Consider the following 8641-nt stretch of genomic DNA (forward strand, 5'->3'; position numbering starts at 1 on the left):
TTTTACCTGCCTAATTGTTATGTATCGTGGTTAACCCCTTTGAGCCTGTAATCCTATTTCTTTGGCAACCACATTACAAGCCTTACCCATTTGTTTGAATGGACTATCTATTTGAACCTTTTAACCTCTCATAAGCACTTGAATTGTGATGATTTATGTAAAAGTTAAAGTGTGGGGTGGTTAGTTTGGCTTTTGAGTGGAACTAATGAAATCAGGAGAAAGGTGCAGTGTTTTGAACAAGTAAGAGCCACTTGAATTGAAAAAAAATATAGTTGTATTGCTGTGAAAAAAAAAGTATTTCTTTAATAAGTGGTGACTCTTGCTGTAATTGTGCTTAAAGAAGTATGGGTTAATATACATTGATGTGAAGGTGGAGTTTGGTTTGACATAAGTATGGGGTTTGAATTTTAAAGTATATGTATTAAAGTGCTTAGGGAGGTGTAGTCACTCTTATATCTAAATATATCCTACCCGTGCCGTAGCCTACATTACAACCAAATAAAGTCCTAATTGATCCTAGATTGAATGAGCTCGATTAGTGGAGTAGTACACTACGGGCAAGCTTATGGTGCATCTTTTGTGGCATATGAATGTTATTTCTGAGAATGAGTGAATTCTTTCTATCTTGAGTTCCTAAGTGTTCTTAAATTTTATTGTGTGGAACTCCTCTCTTTTGTTGTGTGAGGGCACTCTGATTATGTTAGAGTAAGTGGGTGAGTTGTGAATAATGCGTGGTACTTGTGAGTCAAATCTTGAGGTGAAGATGTTACGCTTTTGTGCTTAGTCTATTTTAAATACTCTTGGTGTGATGAGTTAGGAGAATTGTTTAAAAAGGTATTCTTGCCTATGCTCTCAATTTTAAGTTGCTCGAGGACGAGCAAGAGTTTAAGTGTGGGGTGTTGATAAATGATGAAAAGTGTATATTTTTGAGTATATTCGCATATTAATTCTTGTGTGTGTCGCGGGAGATTACATGATTTTCAAAGTGAAATATACTCATTATGTGTTTCTTATGTGTAGGAACGAGTTTGGATGATAAATGATCAAAAGATGACAATTCGACACAAAAAGAAGAAATTGAAGGAGTGGGAGCTCGTCTATTCTCGTGCGTGGCACGAAGTCGGACGCGAAAAAGGAGAAAAGTTAAGGCACAAAACAGCGAAGCGAAGCAAAGGCACGGAGCGCTTCGCGAAATGGAAGAATCTCAAAAGATGGATCCGCGTCAAAGTCCGCGTCTATACGTGAAGGCAAACGCGGATCCGCGTCAAAGTCCGCGTCTAGACGCGAAGGCAGACGCGGATTCCAGCTCTCCCATCCGAAGTTGGATTGAAGAATTCCACCCCTCATCAACCCTAGGTCATATAAATACATCCTAAAACACCAGTTTGAAGGGGGAGACACTACTTTAGGGTTAGAAAACACCCTTGGAGGCAAGAACACGCTAGGAGCAAGGCGGAGAATTCTTCAACAAGTTTTTCCTTCCTCTTCCTATTTTTCATTGTTGGTTATGATTTTTAATATTGGAGTTTTACATACTATTATGAATAGCTAATTCGTTTTCTAGGGTTTTGATGGAACCTTTTGGGGATGAATTGGTTGTTATATTAATATAGTTTTGAGTTAGTTGTTAATCTCTATTTGTTCAACTACGTTTTGATTTTGGTTAATTGAAAGGATCCTCAATTAGCCGTTCCTATTTATTATGTATCTGCTTGAGAGAGAGTGCATATTTAGGTAGTTGTTTGAACAACATCACTCCCAGAGTATAGGCGAGAGTCATAACCGAGGGTTTAGAGGTTGGATTAGAGATAACGATACCTCGGGTGCGATCTAAGTGAACTGTAATGTGAATCTAGCTAGCGTAGCTTGAGAGAGTGCGTCTAGTAAATTATCATAATTGCTTGAGAGAGATTTATGATAGCTGGAGAGTTCATGATTGATAGAGGCAACTAATTCAAAGCTATAAGAAACATACAATTAATGAAATCAACAATTGGGGAAATCATAACTCTAGACCTCCTTAATTTAGTCTCCAAACCTTTGTCTCGTTAGTTGATAATTTTACCGTTTTATAGTATTTGTTGGTTAATTAGTTAGATATAAAAATCTTAATATTATAATTTAGAAATTGTTCAAACTTGTCTTCTTTGCGATATTGAACAATTACAGCGAAACCTTAGTTCTCTGTGGGATTCGACTCCGGGCTTTTAGACTGGATTATATTTGTAGCGACCGCTTATCCTTTTTAGGACTAGAGTTGGGCGTGATCAATGTGCCAGGCTTGATATCTTGCAAGATGTAGCGTAGTCCCCAATGCATGCCTTGGATGCACATCTCTATGCTTGAAGCTTCACTAAGCCTCTCTTTACAGTTGAGGCTTGCATTCCTCCAATGATTGATAAAGTCGATAACTGGTTCACCCTTTCGTTGACGAGTATTTGTAAGTTCTATCATACTCACAGTACATCTCATGATATAAAAGCGATTGAGGAATTCTTGCTCTAGTTGATCCCATTTATCAACAGATCCAGCCTCGAGGTCCGTGTACCAATCAAAAGCATTTCCTTTTAATGAGCAGACAAACTGCTTGACGAGGTACTATCCATAAGTCCCAGCATTGTTGCATGTCTCAATGAAGTGCGCCGCATGTTGCTTTGGATTGCCTTTGCCATCAAACTGTTGAAATTTTGGAGGTTGATAGCTAGCAGGCATCTTCAACATATCGATCCTTGAAGTGTACGGCTTTGCGTAAGTAAAGGAGGACTTGGAAGCGACTTCATATTTGTTTTTATAGTCCCTTCAATGAACTCCTTTAGTTGATTCATTGGAATTATCCCTTCCGAAGAGACTGGAATTTCCTCGGTGGATGCAACTTGTCGTGGGGCAGGATCAATCTCTTGAATTTCTAGGAGTTTGCCGGGTGCATGGGTGGATTCTTCTTCCATCAAGATTCCTACCGTGTCTGTTAGGTTGTCAATTCTAACCTCTTGATTTTGCATGCATTTGGTCAAGCCAGCGATTGCTTCCGTCAAGTTTGCAAACTGCTCCTCCACAGATGAAGTATTTGTCACCATGGCTTGCATGATTATCGTGGACGATGGAGAGTAGCCTGGATTTTCATACAGATTGATCCTTGATTGTCTCACGCTATGTGGTGTAAGTGGAGAGGATCCATCACTTGAAGCATCATCATCTTCCTTCACAGCAGAGTGCTTAGATCCGGAGAGGTCAAGCAGAGCAAGAGTTTTCATGATCTTTTCAGCAACATCGTTTCCTCCTTCAGGTGCGTTTATAGAAGATCTTGCTTCTTTTGAGGATGAAGATCCGAAATAGGGGTTGATGCGGACGGCACATGGGGTGCTTGTTGTCCTAAAGAGCTTGCTTTGCCCCTCGTAACTGGTCCGAAGCTTCCAAAGGTAACATCGAGGATGCTTTTCACATCAGCATAGAACATGGAGTTAGGAGCTTTGGTGGATGTTGATCTGGAGTTGATTTTCTTTGAAGCCATTTCAATGTTCTTGAACTTTAGAGATTGAAAAGTTGAGATGAGAGGTAGGGATTGTCCCACTGGGTGTGCCAGAATTTGTAGACAATAAATTGCGTCGAGAAAATAAAATCAAGACCGAAAATATTGCAACAATCGTAGTATTTTATTTCGAATGTTTGAGTGTTACAATCTCTATAAATCCTCTGATTCTTAAATAACTTCAAGGGCCTTCGAGCTTGATCTTGAATTTGATTTGTACCTCGTTCTTGAGCTCGAACTAGATTTGTTCTTCGTTCTTGAGCTTCAACTTGATTTGTTCTTCGTTCTTGAGCTTGAACTTGATTCCTTGAACTTGAACTTGATTGCTTGAAGCTTGAAACTTGTAGAGAAATTTGCGGCGTTTGATCCACGAGCGCTCTCTTGCTTCTTGTTATAACTTCTGGTGTCTTTCTGAGTTATGAAAATCCCTATTTATAGTTGTGGAAGGGAGTAGTTGTGATAATAACAAACTCTTTCCGACAAATCAAATTGAAGTGTGACATGACCGCATTTGATTGGCCAGAACATGTCACTTGCGCACGTGGCGCGGTTTCATTGGCCTTCTAATGTGACTTGACATGGCTTGTCATTTTGACACGTGGCATGATCCTATTGGCTCTTCCGTTTGACTTGGCGCGCCACGTCATTTGACATGTGGCACCAAACTGGACCTCTAGGAAGATGACATATTGGGCCTAATGAAGTGAGCTCATCACTTTAACCCAATTAAATGGGCTAGCCCAATGGATTAAGACTTATTTATTTAATCCATATATATTGAACTTATATAACTAATCCAATTATATTAGCCCAATAAATTTATTTGAACTAATATATCTTGAATTTAAAATATAGACCAAGTTATTTTACGGGTTTTAATTCCAATAAAATTTATATGCCTACGTAGATTAAGAGAATATAAATGTTATCATGGTCTATTGAACTTCATTCACTTCAAACGTTTACTAAGGATTTCATAGCAAAATCAGAAAAGATATGTTCCTCAATCTAAATATGTATTTAACCACCTTCAGGACAATTGTGATCTTTAGGGAAAGGTATTAACGCACAAAAAATTCAAGTTAGCTAACAAGATATTTCAACTCGGTTCCTTAGCTAGTCTACCCGTAGATCCAGATGGAGTTTGGGAGCAGCACTAGGTGAATTATTTAAACATCATATAATTAGTTGGTCAATCATCGTTCAATATAATGTACTACAGTCATAAAATTAATTTTTATAACAAAAATTACACAACAATATATAATGATGAAAAATGATAAATCTAATTCTGAAAACACAAGCAGGTTATCACTTCATCTACTCACCTTACATAATATTCACATGACACTATTCAAAAATAAAAACTAAAAAACTCATTTCGGACCCAATCTAATACCATGTCTTTCACCATGTGATAAATTGTGAGTTAATTCTTTGCGCAAAATTTCTTAAGTGAGTCAAAAAATAATTTTTTTGCTTGAATTGGTGACATATGATTATTATGCAAGATGAGACTGTCATTTGTTCACGTTTATATTTAGATGTCAATTATATACATATTATTTTTGAGGTCAGATTTTAATATTTTTTAACGACTTATCTTCCGTGATATATAAATATGTTTGAATTAAATTTTTGGTTATGAAATTTAATTTCATGGCTTTTGATGCAGTAAATTTAAAGGTGGATAACCATGAGGGGCTGTACTGAACCTAATTTTATTGTGAATGAACACTATATATGTGATTATGTCATCTCTTAGTTTTCTTCTCTCCCTCGATTAAATGTTATTCCTATGTCTACTTAGCATCGAGGTCTCACTCACTAGTAGGGCAATACACATGAGAATCAAGGATTACTCGCGAAAATATTAGATTCGTTGATTGATTGAATTATTAAATTATAAATTTAACATATTTAGTAAATTTTGACACACATATATATGTCTATGTAAAACTTGTTGAGTTAAACCAAACTCACAGAGTATATTGTATGTCCGCCCCCAAATATACATGTTTCGTTTTGTTTTGTTTTGTTTTTAAATCAATCAATTATGTCAACTTCTTAGATTTACAAACCAAATCAAACGAATATGAAATTGGTTTTTCTTAATTTCAGTTGTCCTTTTTTTTTCGATATTTTGATTCAAATATTAGTTCTTGACTAATATGAACAACTTTGAAGTTTTATGCACAAGCGCAACAAGAATATTTTGACTTAGTTTAATACTAGTAAAAATAAAAACAAGACTTTATATACCAGACATAAAAAAAAGTACATTTTGACTTGATTTAACTCTAGTAAAAATAAACTTAAGATGGCATTATGTGAAAAAGTATATTCCAATTTCCAACATACAAGCTGGCGTATTCCAGCTAAATACTTTTTAGTAAGGTGATAAAAGGAATGCATATAGGGGCGGTGAGCACCTAATTTTTTATCATATTTGGTTTTTCCACTCACTTTTTAGTATTTGAATAGATTTTAAGTTTAATCTTAAAATTTTAGTTTTATTTCGCCTTTTTATAGGTTTATTTTAGATAAATTAAAATCAACAAAGAATAGTCACAATTTTACATATTAATTGTGTTCCTGTTCTCAAAAAAAAAAAAGAAAAAGTTCCAAAATATATTTTTAACGGGTCTAATCTATCCTTTTCAAGTTAAGGATTTTAATAAATGAATTTTGAGTAGTTAGCATTTTTTTTTTTTTTAATCTTTCTACATTAATCAAGTAGGAGTAGTATTTTATTTAATTGACTAAAAAAAAGAAAAAAATTAAAAAAAATGGGAGAGCCAATCACATTTGGGCACGTGGCAAAGATTCTCCATTATCCACTCCTAAAAAACTCACAATTCAATTCACAACACACTCACGTCATTCTCATCGGCACATAGGATTCCACAAAAGGATATTTTTTCCTTATCCGTTAATTCACAAAAGAACGAGTTGATTTTTGGATATTTTCTTGCTCGCTAATCTACACAGAAAAGGACATGATATAAATATACACACGCAGCTCAAAAAGAAAGGGGAGAGAGGCGAGCAAAGAGGGGAAAAATAGAGAGACGAGGAGAGAGCAGAAAATATAAAGCAGCAGCTGCATTCTCTTCTCACACACGCACCTGTTCATTCAAAACCAGCCTTAGACTTCCTTATAAACACCATCATTTACACTAAAATAGCAGCCAAGTAAAGCTCCAAACTGCAAAAAATTTCAGATCTAAAACACCCAAATTCATCAGCCAAAACGCAACTGAGACAGGACCAAAATCCAGCTGCGTCACACCACAAAACCCCACTATTTTCTCCCTCAAAATCAGCCATGTGAGGCAGTCAAAAACAACTCTTCCTTCCTCCATAAATAGCATGGAATCCCAGATGAAAACACTATGAAAACCAGCTTCAAAATAGCTTCGTTGTTGCTGCCCGAAATAGCCATTAAAACCCATTTAAAACGCCTTAAACCAGTCCCCATTTTCCGAATCGAGTTCGTCGCATAGTTATGTTTTGAGCCTGAAGTTTCTGTTGGAGCTCCGAGAAAATTCCCTGTTGGTTGAGTTCGTTTGTTGCTCATATTAGTCGTTGCCCCGTTTGCTCTGTCGAGTTGCAAATTTAATTATGGATTCATCTTCAAGGTCCGTTCTTTTCTCTACGTACTATTTCTTTTTTTGGAATTTTTCTTCTGTGAACGTGATTATAAATATGATGCCATGGTTTTCTTGCGTAGCAGTGAATGATTTATTCTTCATTTGTATTTTCAAATATTGAATTATGCTTTAAATGTTCATATGTGAATTCTTCCTGGTTGTCATATTTTGGATAATATCTAGTGAGGTAATTTTGGTACTGATGCATGAATAATTTAATTGGGGGAAAACCAGCATTTCATTGGAATTAGGATTTTGAGCTAACTCTAATTTAGATAACTAATGGGTTGTGGAATTTGCTTTAATGATAATGGGCCAGTTGAAGTCTAATATCGGGATATTAATTTAAAATAGAGAAGATTCGGACCTATCATGATTTAAGTTAAATGGGCCACAATTTCATTTAGTCAAAAGAATGAGTTTTGGGTTTCAATTGTTGGATGTAGAGTATTGGTACTTGCTGGCCTGTTTATCCCATTAACTAATTTACTTCTTCTTCCACAACTATTCCACAACTCATGGACCTTACAATAATTTCAAATCATAGGAAAAATAATCAACTTATGAATATCCGTAAGATGCTTTTAGGTGCGTTTTAATCTATTATCGTGATTGTGTACACACGTGCATGACATAGTTGTGATGCCCAAGATAAACCAAGGTATACGTTCGCGTGACCATGGTCAAACATTTAGTAAATAAAGCGCCTTAATCAAATACCCGTAGGAATGCTTTAGGCGCGGTTTTTAAATTGCTATAAATTCAAAGTATGTGTTCGTGCAACTTTGACCAAACTTTTTCCTTTAATAAACTAAGTATTAGGAATTGAGTATACATACGCGTAACTCATCATGAGTTAATTCTTTAAAATACGGATTATCAATTGATTAATAGCGGCAAAAGGTAAAATAAACATAGGTCCTAAAATGAGTAATTAGACAAAATGAGCCAAGTATAAATTGCTAAGCAATCGTGCTAAAACCACGGAACCCGAAAATGCCTAACACCTTCTCCTAGGTTAATACAATTCCTTACCTAGTTTTTCTGGTTTCGCAGACTTTTAAATGAAGTCAAATTTTTCTTGATTTGGGATTTAAAAATAAACCGGTGACTTGGGACACCATAAATTATCCCAAGTCGACTCTGAAATTAAATAAACAATTCCATATCGAATAATATCACTTTAATTGGAAAAACTCCCTTATATCATCCTACGGGTAAAAAGAAGGTGTGACAACTCTGGCGACTCCGTTGTGAAAAGAACTCAGAATCTCTGGTTCAGGGTTCAGAATTCGAGCTTGTTAATGTAAATTTTACTTGGCTTTATCAATTGTTGATATTACTGTATTTGTGGGCCTAATGTGCTAATTTCCTCTCATTTACCGCTTTGTTATTATTTGAACTGTATTAAACTGTCTTCTTACGCCTCCCTTCTGAGTCTTATAAAAACATGGTGCACACG

The sequence above is a fragment of the Nicotiana attenuata genome, unplaced genomic scaffold (assembly GCF_001879085.1).
Source record: "Nicotiana attenuata strain UT unplaced genomic scaffold, NIATTr2, whole genome shotgun sequence".
NCBI classification, from domain to species: domain Eukaryota; kingdom Viridiplantae; phylum Streptophyta; class Magnoliopsida; order Solanales; family Solanaceae; genus Nicotiana; species Nicotiana attenuata.